The sequence below is a fragment of the Pleurodeles waltl genome, chromosome 10 (genome assembly GCF_031143425.1).
Source record: "Pleurodeles waltl isolate 20211129_DDA chromosome 10, aPleWal1.hap1.20221129, whole genome shotgun sequence".
Classification (NCBI taxonomy): Eukaryota; Metazoa; Chordata; class Amphibia; order Caudata; family Salamandridae; genus Pleurodeles; species Pleurodeles waltl.
In genome coordinates this window covers 627736281-627762099 of record NC_090449.1, presented here as the reverse complement: position 1 = coordinate 627762099, position 25819 = coordinate 627736281, and the positions used below count along the sequence as shown (strand labels likewise).

Below are 25819 nucleotides of genomic sequence, written 5' to 3'. Positions count from 1 at the left end.
TAACTGTGCTGGTCTTTCTTAATGGCCCCTAATTAGTCAACTTAAAAACACATTTGAACTTGGAGTCATGCTCCGACCAAACAAAACTATAACCATAGTAGATAAAGAAAGCAACTTAACATACTGTAATTCAGATACCGGCTTAGGGAAATATCACATATCCCACAGAGGTTATCAAAAGTCACAAGTATGAGGTTATCTGTGTTTATCAGTTCTGTGGGGCCTAACATGTGCATCTAATGAAAGGTATCTAATTGGATAGCTATTGTAGTAATTGAGTTTCTACTGAGAACAAAATCACAGTTGGCTCAAGGCCCCAGGTCTGTGGAAAGATAAACCCTCACAATAAATACTCTTGTTTTGAACAGCAAAGTAGAAACTTATAAGGCTCAATAAAACATGCTAAAAAAGTAGAAAAGTATAGGGGGTCATTGTAAACTTTCAACTAGTTGGAAACGTTGACATACCTTTTGCCATATCTGTACAGATTATTATTTCAGAGATTTAAATTTCAGTTCAACTCCTTTTTTGAACAGCACTACAAAACAAAGAGTGAAAAGGTACGGAGCAGTACATTATGTTTTTTCACTGTTTCGGCCATGCATGGCTGTAGAGTGGTAGTGAGACAAACAGGCTGAGATGCCTGAAAAAGTGTTCAACAAATACTGAACGCCTATTACCATTTACATTTTATTTCTTTACAGTGTATGCCCAGAGAAGAAAATATTAAGCACTAGGTAACAACTTCATGCAATGAATATCCCAAATATAGCCAATGGTATTTACTGGTTAAACAGATAGCGAGATCCAATATTCGGATGCATCAGTACCTGTCCAGAGGGGAAGACCATTTACCCAGAAATGATCCTTCAATACTCAATACTGTACTAACTGAACAAATATCAGATCCACCAGCTAGAGGGGAGCAGTGATAGAGATCGAGAAACAGCACCAGCTCCACTCAAACTATAATCCAGATATAAAATAGCAATATAGTATCATGCATAAGCACTTAATAGCGGTGCTATGTCTTCCCATTGTGTCATTGGGATTCCTCTGTGGTTTGTTTTAGCAGTACCTCACTCCATGCATACCACAACAGATCTTCTTAACTACAGTTCTTCTATACCTCTGGTACTTAGCCCTTGGAAGCTCCACCACGGACAGATGTTGCCTGCTTATGGTGAAACACCTTTACTTCAACCCTTATGACTACATATGTAGGTACGTGCAAAATGCAGAAAGAGCAACCAGGGCACTCCACGGTAAGTATCAGTTATTTAATCCTTAGTGTTACAAGAAACAAACAGATATGGTAAGGAAAGTACAAGTCCATGTAAACAGTTGAATATACGTGAGATCGGTGACAGCCAACACGTGTTTCGTCCTCGCGGACTTCTTCAAGGCTTCAAGAATATATGTATTCGGATAGCTTAGGACTTCTGTGTGCAGTAATTCAGCACAGCCATATCAGAAAAAATAAGTATTGAGCCTCCAGGTAAGGGAGGGTTCCTCGTTATAACAGGAACCAGTAGTGATCTTCAGGGCAGATGGGCTGCCCTGGGGGGTGTACCCGTAGTTCAGGAAACACCCTTCGTCTGTGGTCTGAGTAGACCCAGTCGATAATTCCCCACGATCCGGGAATCGGAGGCACCTCAGTGCGCGTGCCAGGTGAAACGTATGTTAACGCTGCCGAGTACGATGAGTATTTATATAACAGATACCTAACTGGTTCGCAACGGAGTACTAATGATCAAGAAACAGCTAAGGGCTATGATTCAAGACAGTTTACAATAAAGCAAAGTGAAAAGTATCAAGGAAGCTGGTTATTTTCTTTGAAGATATGCATCTTGAACATCTTTATGACTTGCAGAAGGGTAGGAGCAGCTCTGATGTCCGTGGTGATGTTTTTCCAGATCCAAGATAGCTGGATGAAGAAGGCTTAATTTGGTGGGGTCCTATCTGCCTAATGTGCCTATTTCTAGCCATGTAATAGACGTCGACTGCCAAAACCAACCTATCCTAGCAGCAGTTTGGGACTTACATCTGTCAGATAAAAAGCCTAGATCTGATAAAAGTAGTTAGCTTCTGCCTCCACTATTATACATATTCTATCTAAATAACTAATTTCCACCTACAAAGTCAAACGTATTTGTCTTAATCGTATATGCCAGAAGATCATCCTTTGCCTACAGATAGGTGCCATGAGTCTGTCAAAAACCACCTCCTAACATACTCAGACTAGCCTCTAATTCCTAACATTGCAGATCTCACTCGAAACACCATATTCATCTATGCCTAGTAGTCAGTTCCTTGGGTAATCCCTAAATGCCCTGCACCCTCGGTGGGTTTACTCATTCCAAACGAAAAGTGACTTACTTTTGGCAATGATATTTTAGGTGGCTACATAGGCTTCCTGCAGATTCCTCATCTTATGAATATCCCTCCAGGTGCCTGATGGGTCTGGCAAACATTTCTCCAGCAATGATTCTCCAATGCTGCAAGGTGGTGCCATGCAGCTCCAGCTACAAGTTTGCCACCCACAAGACTAGACATTGTAACAAATTAGATGGTTTTTTACATGCCCCATCAACATGTGTAAGGTGAACAGAAAGAGTGTCAAATACTGCACATTTGTTTGCATACTTTTCATATTAATTGCACAAACTTGTAAAGGAGGGAGGGGAAGGAAGGTGTGTGAGGGAAGATTATGCATCAACCAGAAATACCAAAGGTAACTAATATTGTCACCTGAAAGATACACCTTCCTCCGAATTTCTTGCCTTATGAATAAGTCCCAAGGCAGTACCTCAAGGGGAGGTGGGTTTAAATAGTATTCACAAAGGAAAGTAACCATCAGTGGGTGTCTGATTTGAGAGGTAGTAATGTTTGACAACAGTATGTAGGGTTGACCATGTGGCCAGCCAGCAGTTGTTAGTCACATGAAAACCACTGGTGGCAGCTGTGGAAGCAGCCAAGGCCCTAGCAGAAAAACCTCTGGAGGATCTGTAAAATTTCACTTGCAATGCTCCCACCTGAACCCAGGTGGGGCCGTGCACCTTTGTAATGACTCCATACTGCTGTGGAATTGACAGAGAAGAGTCACATAAACTCTCCAATCGTGTGCGCTGATCGAGTTTCTTGCTTGTCTCTTTCCTTGCGCTCAGATCTGGATCGTGAGCAACTGGTATTATTACTGTGCACACTTCTTACTTGGGCCCTTTTTAGAACATAAAAAAGGCCATTCCAAAGAACTGTGAGGAGGGAGGGCAGTGAGGAATGTAATACGCCGAGTATCCACCAGAAAAAGCATTACTGAAGATAATTCATTTGTTCTGATGGATGCTTCTAACCACAGATTCTTTACCTTAGAATAGATACCAAGGTGGAGGGTCTGTAGGGTGGGCTCAGAACAAAACGTCATGCAGCACCAAATGGGCAAAATGTCCTTTTCTTCGCACCTAGTTGTTATGGCAGTAGGGTTTGTGAACATCTGCACTGGTGCCTAAATCACTACCTGACAGATATCTACACCAAGCAACTTTTGCCCAGGTGCAACGAGCTCTCAGACCCTACGGAAGCTGCTTGTTGGCCATTGTTAGCCAGGGCGTATCAGATCTTGGTGCAGAGGACTGTCCACCCTGACAGGCTTCTCTTCCGCATAGATTTCCATTTTTTCTTCGCACCAGAGAATCCCACAAACAACTTATCACCCACCTGAAGGTCCTTATTATGATCAATGTAAATATATTTTTGGGCTCCAGCCAATGAAGTTTTTCCTCTTCTTTTGTGGGTTGAGGAGGGGCGAAGAAATTGGTAGAGTGATGGATTTTCCAATGTGAGAGGGAGACACAACTTCAGGCAACAAGTCTGCCAGTGTCTTCAGGAGCAATGCGTCAGGGGAAAAATGTGGTGTAGGGCAGTTGCACCAATAGAGCATGAAGCCCACTCATGCAATAAGCAGCTGAGATGATCACAATAAGGACAGTCTTCAGAGTGAGAACACACAACAGGCAGTTATGCATTAGCTTGGAAAGTGTACAAATGGGAAAGGTCAAGACCAAGTTATGCTCCCAATGTAACATCACACATGGTTTGAGAAGGAACTTGTGTGTAAAACCTTTAATAAACTGCACCACAACAGGATTTAATGAAGGACGGTTGGTCTCGCAAATACAAAAAGGCTGAAAGGAAAAACAATGTATCTTTCGTAGAGCCTACTTCAAGGCCTTGCAGTGCTAAAAACAAACAATAAAATATACAAAAATGTTGACTTGTAACGGGTCTGTCTGGCAGACATCACATAAGGCATCAAATGTGTTCCCAGCACCTAAATGGACTTCATGGAAGGGCGCATGGCAGCCAAAATGACATTCACTGCTTTGGCTCGCAGATTAAATGCAGTTAAGTTCCGCAGCTCAATTTCCCGTTCTAAAAGTATAGATTGTGCAGGTTTGGGTGAAAGACCTTGCCCTGCTGCTGCGACACAGAAGATCCTGTTGGAAGCCTTACTGGAGGGCAGATGCTCATGACGTTCCAGGTACCACACTCTCCTGGTCCAATCTGAAGCCACTAGGATGACTTGGGCGGAATGGATCTCAGAGGGAAAGCCTTCTTGGGCACTCCAACACACAAAAGTATCAACACTGCTTGTTTTTACCGGTGATCAAAAGATCTAGTCAGGGTTCTTCTCACTGATGCAAGATGCACTATGCCACCTTGTGATGTAGACATTATTAGTGATCCATCAGAGGCAGTTGGGTGAGCTTGCCTGCTCTAGCATTCAATGATCCCAGCCGGTGGTTGATAATTAGGGAAATGCACTGCCACTAAAGCCAACTGCATAGGGGAACTGCTTCCTGGCACAGGACCCCATGCTGCCCTGTGTGTTGCATTAGCAAATGCATGTATTACATATCTATTTGCTATTTCTCTGGTGCAGCCATAGCCAAAAGACAGCAGAGAGCTGTACATGGTCAAAGACTACTGTAAAGTCAACAGGAGGGGAAGCTGGGTTGTGGACGGTTAATGCACTGTGATGTAGTATTGTTTTAAGAGGGGAGTCTTCAACTTTCTCGAAAGAGAAGTGGCACTGAGATGGTCCTGGTGAACACAAGGATGTTATTCCAGGTCCTGGATACTTAGATGGAAAAGACCTAGGGGCATATTTATACTCTGTTAGCGCCGGATTTGCGTCGTTTCTTTTTACGCAAATCCGACGCAAAACTAACTCCATATTTATAGTTTGGCGTTAGACCCATCTAGCGCCAAAGATCTTGGAGTTTGCGTCATTTTTTGGCGTGGACACCTTCCTTGCGTTAATGATATGCAAGGTAGGCGTTCCCTTCTAAAAAATGACTCCGAGGCATGTGCGCCGTATTTATACTCCCGGGCAAAAATGACAACGGGAGTGGGCGGGTAAAAAAAATGTTCGGCCAGCCGCTTTTGCGTCATTTCTTAACGCCTGGTCAGGGCAGGCGTTAAGGGACCGGTGGGCTCGGAAGGAGCCCAGAGGTGCCCTCCCATGCCCCCAGGGACACCCCCTGCCACCCTTGCCCACCCCAGGAGGATGCCTAAGGATGGATGGACCCATCCCAGGGAACTTAAGGTAAGTTCAGGTAAGTATATTTTTTTTTTTTGTGACATAGGGGGGCCTGATTTGGGCCCCCCTACATGCCACTATGCCCAATGACCATGCCCAGGGGACAAAAGTCCCCTGGGCATGGCCATTGGGCAAGGGGGCATGACTCCTGTCTTTGCTAAGACAGGAGTCACGTCAATGGAGGGTGGGAGTCAAAACAAATGGCGCAAATCGGGTTGAGGCAGATTTTTTGCCTCAGACCGACTTGCCCCATTCTTTGACGCCCAAGCTCCATTTTCCCCTACGCCGGCGCTGCCTGGTGTGGGTCATTTTTTTTTACGCACACCAGTCAGCTCCGCCGTCTAACGTCATTCCATAAATAAGGCGCCCGCATGGTGCTTTGGAATGGCGTTAGCCGGCGTTACATTTTTTGACGCACAACTGCGTTGGCGCAGTTGTGCGCCAAAAAGTATAAATACGGCCCCTATTGTCTTGTATTTTCCTTTTTTGCACTCCTTAATCTGCAGTCTTATGTTGTCATGAGAACCACCAGAGATGGTGAGCTTGTCTGCAAGTTAAGTGGGGTGCTCTTTGTAATGGCTTAGTAAATGACATAGCTGGTTTTGAAGATGGTTCAGATCGGGAAGGGGAGACCGGGAAGGGGAGCCACATGACGCTAGTGTTGTCTGTGAAAACCTGCCCCAGCCTCCCCTTGATGGAGGACAGAAAGCCTTAAACACCAGTTGAACTGACCACAACTTCAAAAGGTTGAAATGGAGCCAGGTTTATTCTGGTGACCAAGGTACTCTGATCTCTGTCTCACGCAGATGACCTCTCCAACCCAGCAGTTAAGCATCCATCATTCCTGTCAGCATTGGGTAGGGAAGTGATAGGACCCTGCTGCTGGTCCAACTGGGGTCACGCAGCCACCACAGCATATCACGTGCAGTTTATTTCTCTAATATTCGAATGGTATACCTTGGTGCTGGGCCCACTGAAAACTTCAAGGTCTAGTGCACACCCTGTATATGCCACCTGACGTAGTTGACAAGGAAGATGCAGGTGGCTAAAATGTTTAGAAGCCTCATAGGTGCTCTCAGCAAAATACAAGCCTGAGGCTGAAACGTCAGGATCATAGCCCAAATGTCCTGGACTTATTGCAATGGAGGGAAGGAACTGACCTTTACGGTATCCAGGACAGTTCCAATGAAAGAAAGGCTCTGCGAAGAAAGTCAGGTGGAACTTCGGCTTGTTGACTGTGAACCTTAGAGAGGTCAGGAATTTCACCAATGTGTGGAAGTGGTGAACAACTAACTGTAGCGCGTCCAAATTCAACTGCTAGTTGTCAAGCTAGGGAAAACTGGTATCACCAAACTCTAGAGACGGGTGGCAAATACTGCCATATTTTTCGTGAACAACCGAGGAGCACTAATAAGGCTGAGGGGGAGCAGGGCAAACTGAAAATGCTTCTGGCCTACTTTGAAACACAGGGAACATCTGAGGAATTCCAGGATGGATATGCAAAAATAAGTTTTGGTCCGGTCCAAAGGCACCATCCAGCCACAAGGGCCCAGGGCAGACAGGATCTGGGCCAGAATGAGCATTCTGAATTTGTCCTTTCGCAGGAAGGTATTCATAGGACAAAGACCTAAAATCAGCCAACGTTCCCCATCATTCTTCAGCACTAGAAAATCGTGAGATAAGCAACCTTCCCCTATATATGATTCCGGAATCATCTTGATGGCTCCATTGCAAAATAAAACTAAAACTTCTTGCAACAGAATGGGCAGACGTTCCTCTGAAAGGTGCTCTGATGAAGAGGGAAGGTTCAGGGAAGCAGAAAGAAATATTGGTGAATAGGAACATGATCGATCGCCACCCTGGGAGATATGATGAATCCTGCCTCAAGGAGGTGGGTTGTGCAACACTAATGTAAAGGAGCTGAGTGGCTGTTGCTGCAGGGTAAGGGGGCTGGGAGGTCTGGTGCCTTTGGTAATGTCTCAGACAGGGGAGTTCTGTGGAACAAACTGATGCTACCTTGCTAGTTGAAGCCTGAATAACTAGAATCTCTGAAGCAGGATGTTAGTGAGGAAATCAGGGTTGCCAGACACTGGTTTGTGCTGTCTGGCCACCTGCTTATTCACTGATAGGCAAGGACACGGATTTAACCAGGTGCCCATTAAGGTGTCAACACAACAAGATGATGGACAGGGTGCTGAAATGTTTCGAACACTCACCTCAGTCACAGATCTGGGTGAAACCTATTGTTCTTTTGCTCACCATGTCACCCCAGTTTGGACCCAGCCGGACGTGGCGAGCAAAATAACAATGGATTAAACCCTGATCTGTGACTGGGGATGAGGGTTTAAAAAGTTTCAACGCTCCATCCATCATTTTATTTTGTGGTTTTGCTATGTGCGCCCTAAGTGGCTAGGGTTTGCCCAGACATGGGTCTCTTGCTCACTGCACCATTGGATTCAAGATAGCCTGGCTGCTGAGGGGTGGGGTGATACCCCAAAACCGGTCCCAGGATGATTGTTTCTGGTCCATGGAGGACCTGGCTTGGCAGTTTAGGCAGGACTGTTCCCATGGGGGGCAGGGTCGACAGTGATTTGCATATGGCTGGGTCCAAACTGGGGTGACAAGGTGAGCAAAATAAAGATGGATTGAACCAAGATCTGCGACTGCGGGTGAGTGTTTGAAAAGTTTCACCACTCTGTCCATTATTTTATTTTGTGATTTTGCTATGTGCGCCCATTAAGGTGTCACTGAGGGTTTGATTGAAAGGGACTAAGAGCTCAGATGTGACTGGCCCAGACTACGATTTCCATAAGGACATTTGACTTAACCTCAATAGAGAGCAACTGTAGGTCCAAGACCTCAGCTGCTCATCGAATTACCACTGCAGATGATGCACTTTCCTCCACTGGGGGTCCAAATAGTGAGTTCAACATTGTACCACAGGAAGAATCTAGCCCAATGGGCCTTGTATAAGTCACTGTAAAATTCAACATCATCATAAGGAGAGGCCCTAAGGTGCGCCAGGGGGAGCTGAATGGATGCTGAATATCTCCAACATGGTATCCTTAAATGCTGTGATCTGCTGTAGTGTCACCAATAGCCTGAGAAAATTAGGGTGCAGCAGGTCCAACTGTGGAATCTGCACTACAACCAGGAAGCTAGGGGGGAGACGGACTAGCACCACGCCATTCTCGTGCCTACTCTTTAGAAAGTGGCAGGATGAGTTTGGGTCCCCCTTTGCTTTTTGTGTTAATGTTTGTATTTAGAGTTTGACTTACTGGAGGACTTTGACTGCAAAGCTGGCCTCTCGCCTGAGTAATCTTGGGACCGGGAGCAAGTACGTGTTCTCGTCTTGGAGCAGGACTTGCGAGAGGGCTGCTGAATAGCTTGATCATTGATGAATAGCTTTGTTTCACAGTCCAGGATTGAGCATTTGTCACATGACAGTAGTGCTCGAGGCCAAAAACCAGAGACACAGCTTGTGCAGGTCAGTGACAGACATCTGTTGTCAACAGTTGCAGTATGAATTGAAACATGTAGTTTTAGCAGGGGGTAAAGTTCTCTAGCACAATGGATTTTCCCTGTCATCGGAAGGCTTACAAAGTTGGAGCTGAGCTCCAGATCTGTATTAGGAGGTACAGAAAGAAAGGCACTGGCATCAGCACACAGGGGTGGTGCTTATACGCACCAGCCTCACGGCACACCGGGTCATTTCTGGTGAAGGCTTTCCAGACACAGTATGGTGCTAGGGAAGTATTCTAAGCACTGATCATCCACTCTGTCCTGTCTGGTGAGATTGATGTAAAAGCACACACTACATCTGTAGGGCAGTCGATGAGCCACTTATTTTCCTTGGTGAAATGAGGAGGGAAGAAGGATGGCCCGTGCGAGCAGGTACCATCTTAGGTAGGAATTAAGGGCAGGTACCTAAAGCCACACCTACAGAGACAGAAAAGTGTAAAAGGTGGACAAACTGAGAGGGCCTTCAGTTCTTCTCTCCTTTGGGGTGAAGTTATTGCCACCAACACTTCTGTTTCAAAAGTGAGGATTTGAACCGGACAATTATACATTGGCTTAAAACTGGAGAGGCCATTTCGAAAAAAAACACAAGATCTAAACAGGGTCTGCTCTGGGTGGCACATGAAGGTGGATAGGGTAGTCAAATACCCCTTAACTGTAGCTACTCTCAGACCCTGCTGTGCAAGATACAGGGGAAATTGCAGAATGTCAGAGAGGTGGGCTTTAAAGGTTCTGGCATTCCAGCTCACATCAAACAAATTTGTACCAGTGGCATGCATAAATTGATTTCATAGCGGGTTTCTTGGAAGCAACATTAGGACTGTAACTTTGTTAGGAAGGCAAATAGGCTGGCCTTGCTGAATTTCAATGCACGCAGCAGCACAATCTGGGTATTGTGGTGGAGGACCTTCCCATCTTGTTGTGAGAGCAGGTCCAACAGAGAGGTACAGGCGTCTGAATGCTGAGTGGCAACTGATCGATGTAGCAGACCTTCTTGCCTAAACTGAGGTGATCAGGATTAGCTGTGATCGAACCTCCCACAGAATTATTTATAGAAGTGGAAATCAATGGAAAGTTGTAAAGGAGGCCTTGAAGTTATTTAAATGTGAAGGCATTGTCCCACTGAACCCATTAGAAGGGACTGTATGTCACAGAACTGAGGACACTTTCTATTCCGGGCCATGGAGAAGAAATCAATGAATTGTTACCTCAATATGGACAAAAGTACCTCTGTCTCTTCAGGGTGCAGTCACCACTCATGTTCCTCCAGCAAGAGGTGACTGAGATTGTCTGCTCTCACACAGAGGGAACCTGCAACCTCCCAACTGGCGGAAAAGTGGTATAAGCCTCCCTCCAACAGAAGAAACAAAAGTGGTGTAAGATGGTAATAAGAGAGGTTTTTGAGTCGGCAGAGCTGGAACATGATAGTGGGGACCAAATCTGCTGGGGATAATGGAATCCTCTGGATCCACCCCTACCCCAAAGAAGAAGCCAGATTCCTCACCTTGTGAATCTTCCCAGACACCGGGCTGGATGTGGAAACGTTTTCAATACTTATCGACCTTGATTGTAACTCCATTCCACCTCCGGAAATCACAAGAAGATGCATGAAGGTGCCACCCTTGCATGCTACCCTCAGGTTAACCACTCGACATTCCGCAGTTAAGAACGTCAAGTGTAGTTAACAGAATTCTTCATTCACTGGCAAATAACTTGGGACCCTATTGGTATCTGAAACTCCACTCCACAGAATGGAGAGGCTGGCGGAAAGGAATCTAAAGTTAATTAGAGTATCCACCATAAAGGTAATTACCAAAGGGAAATTACTTAATCTTCCAATGAGCACTTCTTACAGCGAAGTACCCATTAAAAGGATGGACAAGTACCGAGGTGGCTACCTGGCAGACCAAAAGTGAGCATACCAAACTACAATAGTATTGGCCTTTGCCCCTGGTGGAATGAGCCCAAAGCCGCCCTTAAGGATACTTTCTGGCCGGGACACAATGCAGTTTGATGCAGAGACCAATCAACAGGTACAAGATTTGTTTCTGGACCCTCTTCTCTTTATTCACCCCCAGTGAACCCACCAAATGACTGATTATCCAACCAGTACACCTACGTCCTAATGATACACAGTGAATCCAATACGTGTCCTCCATTTCAGATAGCAGATGTGGCAGAAAAAAGCACTGAGGAAATGTGACTGAATATGCAGGCCAACGTGAAAATGTAGCACCACTTTTGGGAGAAAGGATGCAGGCATCCTACGCATCAGTTTACCAGTGAAAAAAGATGGCATAATGAGGCTGAACTAACATGGCCTGCAGTTGCTGATGCAATGTGCATAAGTCACGACAACAAGAAAAGCAACCTTTAAAGAGTCTCAAAGTACAACTACGTAGAGGTTCGAAGCACACATTTAAAACGTTAAAACCAAACTCAGGCCCCACTGAGGCATAATGAAAAGAACAGAGGGAAGCATTCGTGAAAGCCCTTTCAAGAAACACTTCCCAGCGGCAATTTGAGTAATAAGGGCTGAAAAGGCATACAAAGGAAGGCCTAGAGGACCGATAAGTAATTCTTACCAGTGCCCATGACAAAACAAAAATAACACATCCGAAACTACATTATACAAACTAGTCCGCAGAGGTCAACCTGCCTTTCTTTGCATTAAGTGATAAACTTGGAGAAGCAGCCTGAAAAACTTCTTTCATGGAAGCAGCTAAAATTACGATAGTCAATATATCCAAGCTGCATGTTGGTTCTGCTCATTGCAAGCACAAATATGTAGACTGTGGGGATTTAGGTGCAGCAATCTGCCTTGCTGTTGTGACAGAAGGTCCTCCCAAAGTAGAAGCCACAATGGAATGTACATGCTCAGAAACAGCAGCTGTGAGAACCAGACACTCCTGCCTAAAACCGGAGCACCTATAGCAACTGTGTTATGTTTTATTTGACTTTCTTCCGGACTAGTGGGATCAGCAGCAAATGCAAAAATATTTGTAGGAGGCAGGAGTGCAACAAAAGGAGGAACATGCCTCGTAGAGACTCTTGAGTAGAAAACTCTAGAGCACAAAAGGCAGGATAATGAGCGTTACCCGAGGAAGCAAATACGTTTACAGGGGGCATGTCCCACTTGGCTGAGATAGCCAATGCTATCACCAGGTGCAACTGTGATCACCCAGATGACGCCTGCTGAGTTAGTGTACCAGAATGTGGAAGTATCCTGCCAGGTGACTGTCAAGGAAACCCTGAAGTGCTAGAAATTGCCAAAGTCTCCGAGCCTTCTGCCAGAGGGCAAAAGACCCCAAATACACCATGCTTGTTGCAGTACTGTATAGCAATTGATTTATCTCTGAGCACTTTGATCGGCCTGCCTCTAAAGGAACGTAGACAGTCCCTTAGCTCCAGCTGATGTCTTGCAGCTTTAGAAGATTTATGTGGTGGAACCATTCCATTTGTGATCAGAGACGTCTGATCCATGCCCAGTCCAGGTGACCTCCCTTTCACTTCTGTGAGTTCTGGGACGGGCAAGGAAATTGCTTACTACACAACAGATTGGCATCTGTCATCCACCACTAAAGATCTTGATCTGCCGCCTCGGAGATGCAAAGGCATCCCCAGTGCAGGTACCATTGCAACTGCAGATTCTGTTGAAGACTCACATACACCAGTGGGCGTGAGGCAACAGTTGGATGCAGAATGGCAAAAGTTCATGCAGCCTCAGAACGATCAAGGCCAGAAAGGAAGCTCTCAAATAAGACATCAGGCTCATAGTCTGAATGCCCCTACTCATTCAGAGGCAGGAAGGCCTTCAAGGCAACTGTGTCCAGTAGAGTTCAATAACTGGTTTCATCTTCAGCAACTGAATATGAGATTTGGGATCCACATTGAAGAACTCCAAAACTGACAGTGATACCATAGTTATTGGCAGGTGTTCCAAAATCTGCTGCCGACAGCTATGCCAAAGTAGAGGTGGGTGAGCCAACTAATTAACAAGGAGAGCCAAGCCAGAGCCGAGCGAGAGGTCTGGTGCAGATCTTAGAGCCCAGGCACAAGCAGAACAATGAAAATATCTGTGATGTAAATAATACAAGCATCACGTAAAATATGGGACAGTCTCATCAAAAGTGTATTTCATTAACATGTGGAAGCTGTAACATTAATAAGGCACAGTATAGCCCTGCACTGAGAAATAGCTATTAAAAGTGATAGTTTTGTACACCTGGTACTGTGAACTCATATTTGAAAGAGCTTTCATTTGTGATAATGAAGAAAAAAGTGTTTTGCTGAAATAAAATATTTGCTTAACATCACACAATTACAGTGGGAAAGCCGTGATTTTTCCAGGTTTCCTGGTTTCACTGTACAAATCAGTCAGGAAATGGATCTCTATCTGTTTTTTCTTTTATAAAGGCTTTGGTTTTACCTCTTAGTCCATTTTCTGCATTTTTAAATATAATGCGTACTTGAACCGATGGCTGAGCACTTTACATGAGCACAAGTTAGATTACACAAGGTCACATGCACTATTTATAGACATGGGGAAGTTAAGTGATGTGCCCAGGATCACAGGATGTTGAGATGATGCCGAGATTCGAACCTGAATCCATCAGTTCCACAGTGCGCAGCTCTATCAGTTGTGCCACATCCTGGGTAGAGGCAGGGATGGTCAGGCTGAAGCCACATCAAAGCTCGCCTCGTTATGGGCTCAAGGTGCCAACAGGACCCAAGCTTAGCCAGACCTAGCTTAAGGCTTGAGATTGACATGAGCTTTCCGTGGCTTGCCCTTCTCTATACCATTGCTGTCGGAAGGTGAAAACAGGCAAACTATCACCAGCTAGTCATCCTAGTACAAGAATATATAAATCCCTGACCTATAGAGATATCTCCCAATCACAGACATGCCCTTCATGATGACCCAAGGGGATGGTTTAAGTCAGAAAGGCAGTATGGTAAATTAGAAATGGTCTAACCTTAGAGCAAAGCAGAGGTACTATGGGACTACAGGATCTGTACATAAAAGCACAAGTCTGGGGCATCAATCCAGTCATCAGGTACTAAGGCCTTCAGAACATGAGCAAGCATCTTCACCAGAGTCAGAGATCAAATTTCGCTCTTAGCCTGCTCTCCTTCTTTAGCACCGGAAAGTACCAGCAGTAACACCCCAGTGCTCCCTCTGCCTCAAGTACCAGTTTAATCACCTCTGTGGTGAGCAGTATCAATTCTTTTGACCAAATTGCGGTGTGATCCACGCAATTGGAGAGTGAACTGGGAGAATGTAGGGAGGTGTCTCCCGGATTGGAAAGGCATACCAACTGATTAATCCGAATGACCAACTGATTTGTGGTGGGGTGCTAGTAAGGCAGAAAATGTAGGTCTGTGCCACCCACTATTTGCAACGTTCGAATGGAGGATTAACGACAGAGGTTTAGCAACAATACCCGGGAAGAGGAGACTGAGGAGTGTTTTTGTTGGCTTCATCCTTTTTAACTTTTCCTTTCCTAGGCCCCACAAAACGTCTGCGAGGCCTGTTGTACAGGCTGACAGTTGTCGGTGGTGATACACAGAACCCCTTGAGTACCCTCCGAACTTCTTGTATTGTTGATGGACTTGGCAAGCAGGGAAAGGTAACCCCAGAGAGCAAGCCACAGCTCTGCTGTTCTTATTTATTCAAGGCCATATTAGTTTTATCCTCAAACAGCTTATACTCATAAAATGGGATGCCCAATAAAGAAGCTTGGAAGTCACCTGAAAATTTAACAGAACTTATCCAATTGTGTTATCTTAGGAAGATGGAGTTTCCCATGGTATGGCCAACGGGATCTGCAGTGTCCAGTCTAGAAAGTAAAACATACATCAGAGCCTCATGACCATCATTTACTGTCTAAGCGAAGGTGCTGTCAATGTCCTCAGCAAACCTAGCACGATTTTACGAGCCATGTCCCAAAGGGTGCGAGTGTAAGGACCTAGATAGAAAATGTATTCAGGGAGCACAATGTCAAACTGACACAGGAAAATACTTTCTCGTGCAGAGCGTTAATTCTTTTTGATTCTCTATCCAGTAGTGTGTGAAACGAATTTGGAATTACTTTGCTTGTAGATCACTGAACTACAAGCCTCTCTTGGGTTGGATGTTATTTCAAAACATTTGGATCACCTGGTGCACATTAGTGACGTCCTGAATGGTTTGGCTCAGAAACGGCTTAGACCAAGCAACAAGAAGGAAAAAAGAAGGAAATAAAAAAGGCGTTACAAATGCTGCAAATTAAAAACACTGGTTTTCTTCCTGAGTAAAATGTATTAAAGAACCATTGGTGAAATTGAGCTCAGAATAAAGGTGTTCTGAAGAATTGTCTGCTAATGAATTCAGATGTACAATATTGAAGCTTTCGACAGTTTACTAAAGAACAGCTTCAAATGGGCACAATCTGTTATGCTGTTTAAATACCAGCAGTCAGATAAGGGGCACTCCAAAAGGAATATACAACACCATTAGCCAGAGACAGGAACTTAAAGTGCGGAATATGGTCTGTGCCATTACCTGGTTCACTGATATAAAGCGTCCAGCTGCTACATCAGGCTCAAGACACAAAGGGAACATCAAAGTAATAAATTAGAAACAAAATCATTGACAAAGAATGGAAGTAGCTCGTGTGTAGATGTTCTCCTTGTGAAAGAACACAATGCAGTCACTCAAAGTGAAGTTATCCAGAGGCTGAATTGGGCTGACCCCCAGTCCCATGCTGTATGATGTAGTGGGTCGAATAAAAATGTGAATGACACATCAACAAACCAATAGACGAAGAAAGTTTACCTCAAAGCCCTTTGTACACTGGTTTGGTGGTGCTTCGGATCCCCAACTCTTCTACATCAGGTGTGCCCAACCGGAAAGAAGTCTCGACCTAGCAGTCTCGAGGTCCTTGAAGAGAAGTCCGACGCTGAGGGAATGAATACTGGCATTTGGCTCCCAATGAACTTTGACACTATTGCGTGTCCACATGAGGTCAATGCCGGGCAGCCAGAGGGCCTCGGGCTAAGATCCCGAGGAAAGATGATTGGGGTGTTGAATGCACAGTATTTGTGCATATGTTTGCTGGAAAAAGTAACATTAACGGTATGCTTGAACACTGATGGCGATATGGGTCACTGAGGGTGTTTTTGAGTTTTCGGGCCGAGAAGACACTCTGGTAGAAAACAGGTGGAAAGGGCAATGTTTCCCACATCCGGCCCAATGTGCCCAATGCCTGACACCAAACTGCACTCTTGCTTATTGTGCTACCAGTTGAGATCCCAGAATCAGTGATAATGATGCAGATTAGGGTCCAGTAATTTGAGTATGCATGGGTATTCCCATTCTGGGGCTAAAGGTTTGTAATTGCACGGTGCAGGGGTTCAATTACTGCAAAGAATGGGTGATTCAGTAATTTTAGCACCACTGCATGGTGCAACTTGCAATTGGGCTGAAGAGATATACCAGAAAGGCAATGCGGATCCTGGACTTCGCTAGGAGCATGTGTGGGCTGTCTTTTTGCTACCTCTGGTAGGGAAGGCTTTCCTTTCAATGGTTGTCTACGCACGCTGTACAATGTAAGTGCGGGAGTTCGAAAGTCAAATTTATCTACCCACTTTCATTTACAAAGCTCCGAGACCCGAGAAGCATACAAGAAAAAATGGCTAGGAGGAAATACCAGCTATTTGGTGCATGCCACAAATAATATTAAGGAAATATGTTTTTTTTTTTTTTTTTTTTTAGAAATTGAGGACATCTGTTGATGTAATAAACCCTGCCTAAACATTTTTTAATACAACTTCAACAAAATCCGAACAGATTTTGCAGATATTCCGTCTACCCATGAAGCAAAATAAAACTGATCATCTTAAAGAAAGCTTTTTCATATTTAAGATGAAATTATAATTTTTCTAGGTGGAAAAAGGCAGTGGGGTGGGGGGCGGGGTTCCCATCACATCTGTGGCAAAGTTCATTTATAAAGATGGTCATGCACATATTTTCTATTTTACTCACAACGGGCAGTGAGGAGCTGGAACCACTGATTCAGGCAAATGATATGCTGCAAATTGCATCTATGTAATATAATAAAGAAACACCCTAAATGCAGATGTGCGTCTGTAAAATACTTAGACACATCCTACGTGAGCTTAGGTGCTCTGGCTTTCTGATCATAAGTGTGGCAGTCACCAGATGTAAAGTGAGGACCACGCTGATTCCTCAAAGGAAATATTAATCGGTAAGGAAGTGGGATTGTTAATTTGCTCCCAGTGGGACTCAAAGAAATCCTGTACCTGTAGACTCCACCCTCCCTTTAGCTGGCAAAACTAATCCATGGTGGGTGGGGAGACTTCCTGGTGGTGGATGGTGAGTCCTTGGGTGGGAATCTATAGGGTGACTCTGAAAAGCAAATGCTGAACATAAAGCACAATTGAAAGGGGGAGTTCAACCTCTGAGCACTATTCTTCTAGACCGAGCATTCTGCTCCATGAGGGGGGAGGAGAGAAGAGGTGCTTTTCTTAACTCATCAATTACTGGAACCCTGGGCCACAGGATGGTAGCTGTGGCTGCTTAAGATAGCATGGTCATGATGGTCTCCTTACAGGGCCTTCAGCTAATCTAAAATGGAAGGCACTACACTCGCAACAGAAACAAAACAAGACTATCCACAAAGTGAACTTCCCAAGAAGTGAAGCTGATTAGTGTGGATAACATAGTAGTGAGATGAAGTAAGCAACAGTCAGTTTTATAGTTTTCAACAGGATATTTGAGCAAATAAATAAGCCCAAGTGAACCCTGGGATTAAGAATGACAGGCAAGACACAGGGAAAACGTGATAGACTTCCTCAGCTTTGGCCTATGCGTAGATACAGCTCAAACCTCCACAAAGCTGATTATTGCATTTACACTCCCAAGGAGAGAGCGAAGTGGGAGAGTCCAAAACTACATACCTAAAGTTTCACCCACACAGCAGAACAGAACTGAAACAGGTGGAGCTTTGAGGAACCATTCAGTCAATAAAGCAGTACCCACTGAAAAGAGAAATCAATCTTTTCCATTCTCCTTTACTATTTTCTTTACGTGCCTCTCTGCTGTTTGGTTTAAACAGTAAGCTAAATAATATGTCTGTGCATTAAATTTCATTTTATATGGTGTTCTATAGTATTTAGTACCTCACCTCTACACATTTTAAGCATTTGGTCTTCTTCTTACTAAATTTAATGGTGCTCATTTTATGTGCCTTTGTGAAAGTATGAAATGGTTTAATACACAGCAGAGCTCTGCATTATGCCCTTAACCGAAACATGAAAGTATCATCATGGTCAGGGAAGATGTTCTTCGATAATGCATCACTCTTAGTTGGAGGGGGAGGGAGGTCGAACTGTATTTTTATCTTTCCATTCTATGTTATTTAACGTAAAAGCCTGTGGGTAGAGACAACTGTGCTAATGATTATATATATATATTCACTAAAAAACGAAAGGTTACAGGGACGTTACAGCTGGGTTCAGATTTTCCATACAGAAAACCATAGAAATTCTGCAGTTTTTGTTAGAGTTATTTCAAGTAACTATAACTCGTGCCCCTGCCATGCACAGTTCTATAATCAATAATTTTACTGCAAATGTTACAGCGATATTATCAATGATGTCATAGAAGATGTCATAAGTGATGTAATATCTGGGATAATTAGCAGTGCATGGCAAAGGCGCAAGTTATAGTTACCTTAGGGCACAACTTATTGTTACTTCAAATAACTAACTATAACAGATGAATTTCAATGGTTTTGTGCATGTAAAATCTGAACCTAACTATAACGTCCCTGTAACCTTTGTTTTTTTAGTGAATTTATAAGGTTTTAAAAAAAATTCTATTTCCTAACTGTAACATCCCTGGGTGTGCTGCCCCCACCCAAGCATGCTGTTCCTGCCCCCACACCCTCATTGTCCAGTCCAAATACATGCACTTGTTCCCTCATTACAGTCCTGTGTGGCCTTTGTTCTGCCACTGCCCTTCCCGCCTGCCCTGAACACTTAGCTTGCTGCCCCATCCACCAAGTCCCTACCCTCTGCTGTCTGAGTCCATGCACCAGCCAACTCCCACCTGCGCTACCTGGTCCGATGGTTGCCACTCCCCTCCATTTAGCCTGATGTCCCTGACCACTCCTCCCACCCTTTTTTCCCAATTCTATGCCCCTCTCATTGCCCTCCTGCTTAGCCTCTGTGATTAGTTTACTCACCCTACCCGCCTTCCCTTAACCCCGATGTCTGTGTTTATGTCCCTGCTCCCTCCTTTTTGCCCACCATGTTCCACAGACCTGTCACTGCCTCTCCTATCTACTCTGAGTGTTCTGTTGATCTGTCACTGCCCCTCCCACCTGCCTAGCATGGTCAGATGGTTCCCGCCAGTCCTTGCCATCTCTACCCTGCCAGTCCGAGTTCCATGCCCCTATCCTCTCCCTCCTGTCCTCCACAGTCCATTTTGCTGCCACTCCCTTCTGAACTCCATGCTCTGTTGTGCTGCAACTGCTCCTCCTGCCTTCCCTGCGTGGTCTGTTGTAAAGTCCTTTCCCCTGCCCTCTCCTGTCTGTGTCCAGCCCCTACCTCTCCCTTCTATCCTCCAGGGCCCATCCTGTTCTCCCCCCTCCCGCTTGCCCACCATGGCTGTTGTGCCGCCACTAACCCTCCACTTGCCATGCAAGGTCTTCTGTGCTGCCACATCCCCTCCCACCTGCCCTGTGTGGTTATCTTGCTGCCTCTGACCACCTTCCCCCTGCTGTCTGTATCTATGCCATTACAGTCTCACTGTTGCCCTCCACAGTGTGTTGTGCTTCTAGTGCCCATCCTGCATGCCCTCGATGGTCAGCTTGCTGCTCCTACCACGCCCTCTTACCCCCTGCTTTCTATTTTCAACGTGCAGGCTCCTATCCCCTCCCTCCTGACTTGGCTGGTCCGTTGTTGTGTCCCTTCACCCTCCCTCCTGCCCTTCATGGTCTGTTATGCTGGAACTGTCCCTCCTACCTGTCCGGTATGGTCAGCTTGCTGCCCTTGCCTCTTTCCCCTCTGCTCTCTTTTGTCCATGTGCATGGCCCTGTCCCCTCCCTATTGCATTTCATGGTCCGTTGAGCTGCACTACTGTCCAGCTTGCCCTGTGTGGTGTATTGTGCTGTTGCAACCCCTGACGCCTGCCCTGTAGGGTCAGTTTGGTGCCCCAGCCCAACTCCCTCCTGCCCTCTATTATTAGAGTCCATGTCCCTACCCCATTCCTTCTGGCCTCTGTGAACCAATGTACCATACTTGTGAACATATTGAACTTGGTAAGAGGGTGATTTTTAAAATGACAAACCTGGGGAATTAATATTCCCCATTGATTTACACTGCCAAAGAGGAGATTTTAGGCAGGAGCCAGATACAATATAGTCCTTTTGAGCTTAAAAAAAATTGGGAGTCTCCTGCTGAATTGGGTCTCTTTGGCATTTATAGTTGTACTGCCACTGCCTCTTCCTTCTGCCCTCAATAGTTGGTTGAACTGCCACAGCCTCATGCCTGTCCTACATGGTTTGCTTGTTGCCCCTGCTTCCCTTTCCTCTGCCCTTTATGGTGTGTTGTGCTGCCCCTTTCGCCAGCCTAGAGTGGTCAACTTGCTGCCTCTTTACCCTCTTCCCTGCCCTAAATTATGTGAGTCAATGCCCATGACCTGTGCATCCCCACAGAATTCTAATGAACAATTATATTGCTATCATTCTTTATTTGTTACAAAAGTGTAGCACACCTGATTGCACCCTATAAAACTTCAAAACAAACACAAAATAAGTGCTCTGCACACTTTTGTCATTTTGCTATACTTGGGCTACATTTGGGTGATATTTGTGCTACATTTGGGCTCTTTTTTACCCTGGTGGCGATCTTTGGATTCTTATTTGTTATGAAGCAACCTAGTTTCCTCATTTGCTGCTGTATCCTCAATGTTTCTCACTAGAACACACTAGTAAAGCTGCTGTTCACCAGGAAGTAAATTGGCAGTCTCCTGTTGGTGTTAAAAGTGTTTGTTTCAGTCTGCATGTCAGAATGTTTTAATGAAACAGAAAAGGAAGCTACCTAAGAACTAACATACAGCATATCCTAAGTTTTCTTCCTACAGCACTAACCATAATTTCTTTGACAAAATGAACCCCCTCAATTTGATCCATTCTGGTCAGGTTTTACCAGTTTGATTCAATCAGGATGGCTTCAGGTGTGCCACACTTTTGTCATAAGTAAGACTGTTAGCGCTCTAGTTGTTCTTTTGAATACTCTGGGAGTCTGCAATAGAACATGAGGGACTCAACTGACAGGCAGCTCCTGTTTGAAGTACATGTTTTACTGAGAATGTAAGACTTAATTCTCATATGGCTGACAAACATAGTGTGTAATTTTACAGAAAATATGCTCTCATTGTCAGCTTCTGTAGCATCTTCTATAACTTCTATGGGAAAATCATGTGAAAACAGTTTACTCTCAAACATAAATCATGAAATCCCAGCAAGGTAAAAATCACCATAGAGCACACCACAATTCCGAAAATCAGTATGGTATCATTGAGAAATGATTTGTATTGTAACTAAAATCTGTTATCACCCTTTATACGTTCTCCTTAGTATGACCCTCAAAACCTACCATTCACTACAATGCATTTCAATGGGGTGCTATCATGTATATTGGTCTCAAGATGGCTGCCAGCAGTGTCTAGTTAAAATGCTGACAGCCAATCAGATCTCACCATGTTATCTGTGTTTAGGCTCCACCCAGATATACAAATTTGGATTTCCTTTTATAGCTCGAAAACTACTGAACGGATTTACACCAAATACCAAAAAGCACAATCTGCGGAACAAAACCTAGCTTTCTGCCAAATATGGTATAATTGCTTCCACGGATTCGGGCTGTAGTTGTGTTCAAGCTCTTAAGGGAATTAACATGGAAAATGCACATTTTTTTACCCCCCCATCACTCTTTTTTCAGCCTCCGCTTGACAGATCACCCCAAAACTTTCAATGCCCAACAAGAATCACCGGACCAGTTTAAAAAAAAAAAAATGTTAAGATTCTTCAAAGGAGGCCAAAGATGTAGGCGAGTCAAAAATGACTTTCCCTATGGAAACATGGCCCTAACTAAAACTACATACTGGCGACCGCCAGCAGATTATTATATATATATATTCCCTAGTGGCGTCGCTACTAGGAAGTTATAGTTAGCGCCAAGTTTCTATAGGAAGAGTGTTTTTTGTTTTGATAATAACTTTGGCATCGTTTGATGAATCTTCACGAAATTTTCCAAGAAAATACGATGCTCACTTCAGCTGCTGTCTGGAAAGTTTCGGGGTGATCTGTTAAGTGGGGGCAGAGACAAAGGGGAGGGTCCCAAAACACGTTATCCCCATTCATTTTTTCATAGGGATTTTGAACAGCGATAGCGCCAAAACCAATGGACGGAATTACACCAAGTTTGTCAGAAAGGTAGCTCTTGGTCCAGAAAGAGTCCTTTTTGTTATGTGTTGTAAATCCGTTCAGTAGTTTTTGAGAAATTAAAGGAAATCAAACATTTTATACATAGGGACGCGAAGGACTCGCAACCCATCCTGATCTCGTGCTGAGATGATTGCCTCCCAACACTTCAACACAGAAGTGTTGTCAGTTAAGTTGGGACCTGGCACGCCTGCCTCCCCGTCAGCCTTCCCCACGGCCCTGGGGACCACCACCTCCCCAGGGCTTCAAGTTTATGGGATGTGTGGGGGCCGTGCACCCCCGCAGCCCCGGGACCCACCAACTCCCTGGGGCATTCATCATATTCTGTGCAGGGGTGCGAACTGATTATGGGCCCAACCGACATCGGGAGAGTAGATGACTTCGCCGGCGCCGTGGAAGGTCTCAATGGTACAACCAGCACTGACGTGGATCTGGAGGGACCTTCGGTGGACAGAGCCGGAGCTTCTGGCGGAGAACCCACAGGGCCCCCTTCCGAATCCCACCGCAGAGGGGTCGGACTGCACAAATATGAGGCACATGGCCTCATAAAATTCTTTTAGTTGGAAAGGGGTCTCTCCGGCTCCTGGAAATTCAGGTAGGTGTGGAGCAGACCCGGTAACATGCTCCGCGGATGGAGGCCTAGAGCATTGATGCTCTTCCCGCTTTGAGTTATCCGAACAACGGGGTGAAGTCGAAGAATGCCTAGTCTTCTTTGACTTCTTCTTCTTCTTACGCGAATGTCCTGATGATTTGGAGGACGAGAGGTGATGACTCCGTGGCCAGTCTCAAGACCCTTCCCTCGAGCAAGACCTGGAACGATGTGGAGTCGACCGCTCCCTCAAAGCCTTTGGGTGCATGGCCCGGCACTTGGAGTACGACTTCGGGTCGTGGTTGCGCTCCAGACATCACAAACAAACATGATGCAGATCCGTCACTGACATCATTCGGTGACAATTCTCGCACTGTTGTAATTTAGCAGTGATTAGATTAAGCATTAGCAGAAGACATCTTGTATTTAGTAACTATTGTGAACATTTTGCGGAATCCATTTTGTATTCATGGCAGCCATTTTCTCTGCTACATGCTGCCATGTGCTCACCATGTGCTCTGTCCTACCTTTCTGTTAACTGCTCTTGAAATCTGCCTAGTGACAAGTTATATTTAGCATCTCTTACTTTCGCACATGCTCAGTAAGGTCTGCAGCTGTTAGTCCTTGGAAACTGTTAGCTCCTCCTACCTGTCGACTGTGCATTTTCCACATTACCTTACATGTATACAAGTCTTGTTTCCATAATTGTACCATCTCCTTTTAGCCCCTGTGTGGGTATAAAAGGACCATGCTCTCTCAGTTCAGTGTGCTACTTCAAACATTACCCAAGGGTGCTGTCTGAACTGTAGTACCACCTCATGAGGTTAATAAACTTTTGTCTTTTATTCCAGTTTCTGTGCCAACTTCTTCCTACATGGTCTGAGGACTTTGTGCAGAGAAAGGTGAACCCCTTGCACTAGTAGGCCTTGCTGAGGCTTACTTCAACAGCACGGCTTGAACCCGGTCTTCGGGGATATCCTTAGACGCACCAAAAGTCACCAGAAAATGCAACAAAAATGTTGAGGCCGGTCAAAAAGTGACAACAATAGCTCTTTTCCGGATCAGCGCGTGGCACGGAAAGAAAAGACATGATATCACCTTGACGAGGCGGCGCCTATATTCGACCCCAACATCATCACGACGACCACGACACCGACGACGGATACGTAGTCGACGGATGCCACCTGACAGCGCGCGAGGGTACTGCTGAAAGAAAAAATCTCCGGATCCAGTCTGATGCCTGGGGAAATTCTAAGGTAAGGCATCTGCAACTGGATGTCTCTATTGGATAAATACAGATAATCCTCTTATACAATTTACATACATTCAATCACTGTAATTAAGAAACAATACATCACTTACTACTGCCCACCATTGTCCCCTAACTACAATCCACATAAAATAACCAAACAGTCGTATCGGAATCCTATGAACCTTACTGAAGTACACATAAATGAGCAAATAAATTGAAATGTTTTTAAACATCATTACTATTGCAAAAATGCAACCACTACTAAGTTTACAAAGTTCTGCAGGAATAAAATATTATAAAATGTGCATATACGCGATACAGTACATTCATAATCAAGCAGCAATCCATCTTAACTCCAAACGCCTTATGTGCCTAAAACAAAAGACAGGGGGCATCTTGAGATTTGCTGCAAGATCGCCCAGTTTCCCCATTACGCAAGCGTTAGAAATTTACAAAAGCCAAGCTAGAGGGGGAGTCCTGTATGGGGCTGAGCTATGGGGCCACGGCAAACTACATGATCTTGAAAGAGTAGAGAAATCATTTCTAAAGGCCCTGCTAAAGATTCCCTCGAGCTCACCTACGCTGCCTATTCAAATGGACCTGAATCTGCATTCTGTTGCAGCCATCGCTGCCTTGAGGCCACTGCAGTATTGAATCCGGAGATCCTTATAGGACATGGCTAAGAGCGCTTCTGGGTGCCCCTCAAGTCGAAAGAATTGCATTGTGTAGCTACATAAAAAGTGGCTTTTTTTAACTTGGGTTGTACTCCTACTGGTTAGATCCCTCACACCTCCCAAAGAATGCCTTACAGAGCCTGAAGGGCGCATACTGGGCGAGTGTGCAAATGGCAGAGTTAGCATCAGTTCCATCTGGCAGCATGACAGACAGCTTTCTATCAGTCAAGTGTCACTATGAATTTGAGCATTGCTTAGACATCATTTTACATCCTTTAGCACGTGCGCTTTACATCAGATTTAGATTTGGTTCCTTACCGTTATGTGATCTGACCTCTAAATGGAAGCAAACTGTCAGCTTAACAGACTCTTCTCTGATGGGATGCAAGACCAAAGAAAACACCGGTCACGTCCTATTTCACTGTCCTGAGTACAAGAAGCAGAGGGCTTACTGAGTAAGACCACTCTGCAACTCCTTGGGTGTCAGGGATTGCCACTTGGCCCTTAGCATCTGCAGAACAAATACCCACGGGCCCGTGGTGTGTACTGTGGCACAATGTTTAGCAGCAATTTGGCACAGTAGAACAAGATCCTTAAGCACTAATGTACATTCTTATATTAAATGTCTTAAATTGTATTTTCTGATTAATATCTAGTAATGCTTATTTT

The 25819-nt window shown here is 44.9% G+C and overlaps 1 protein-coding gene across 1 annotated transcript in view; it reads right to left on the bottom strand.

The window, feature by feature from the left end:
* GALNT11 (polypeptide N-acetylgalactosaminyltransferase 11) overlaps positions 1 to 25819 on the bottom strand; it is a 366701-nt gene that overhangs the window by 50263 nt on the left and 290619 nt on the right. The window lies entirely within an intron of this gene.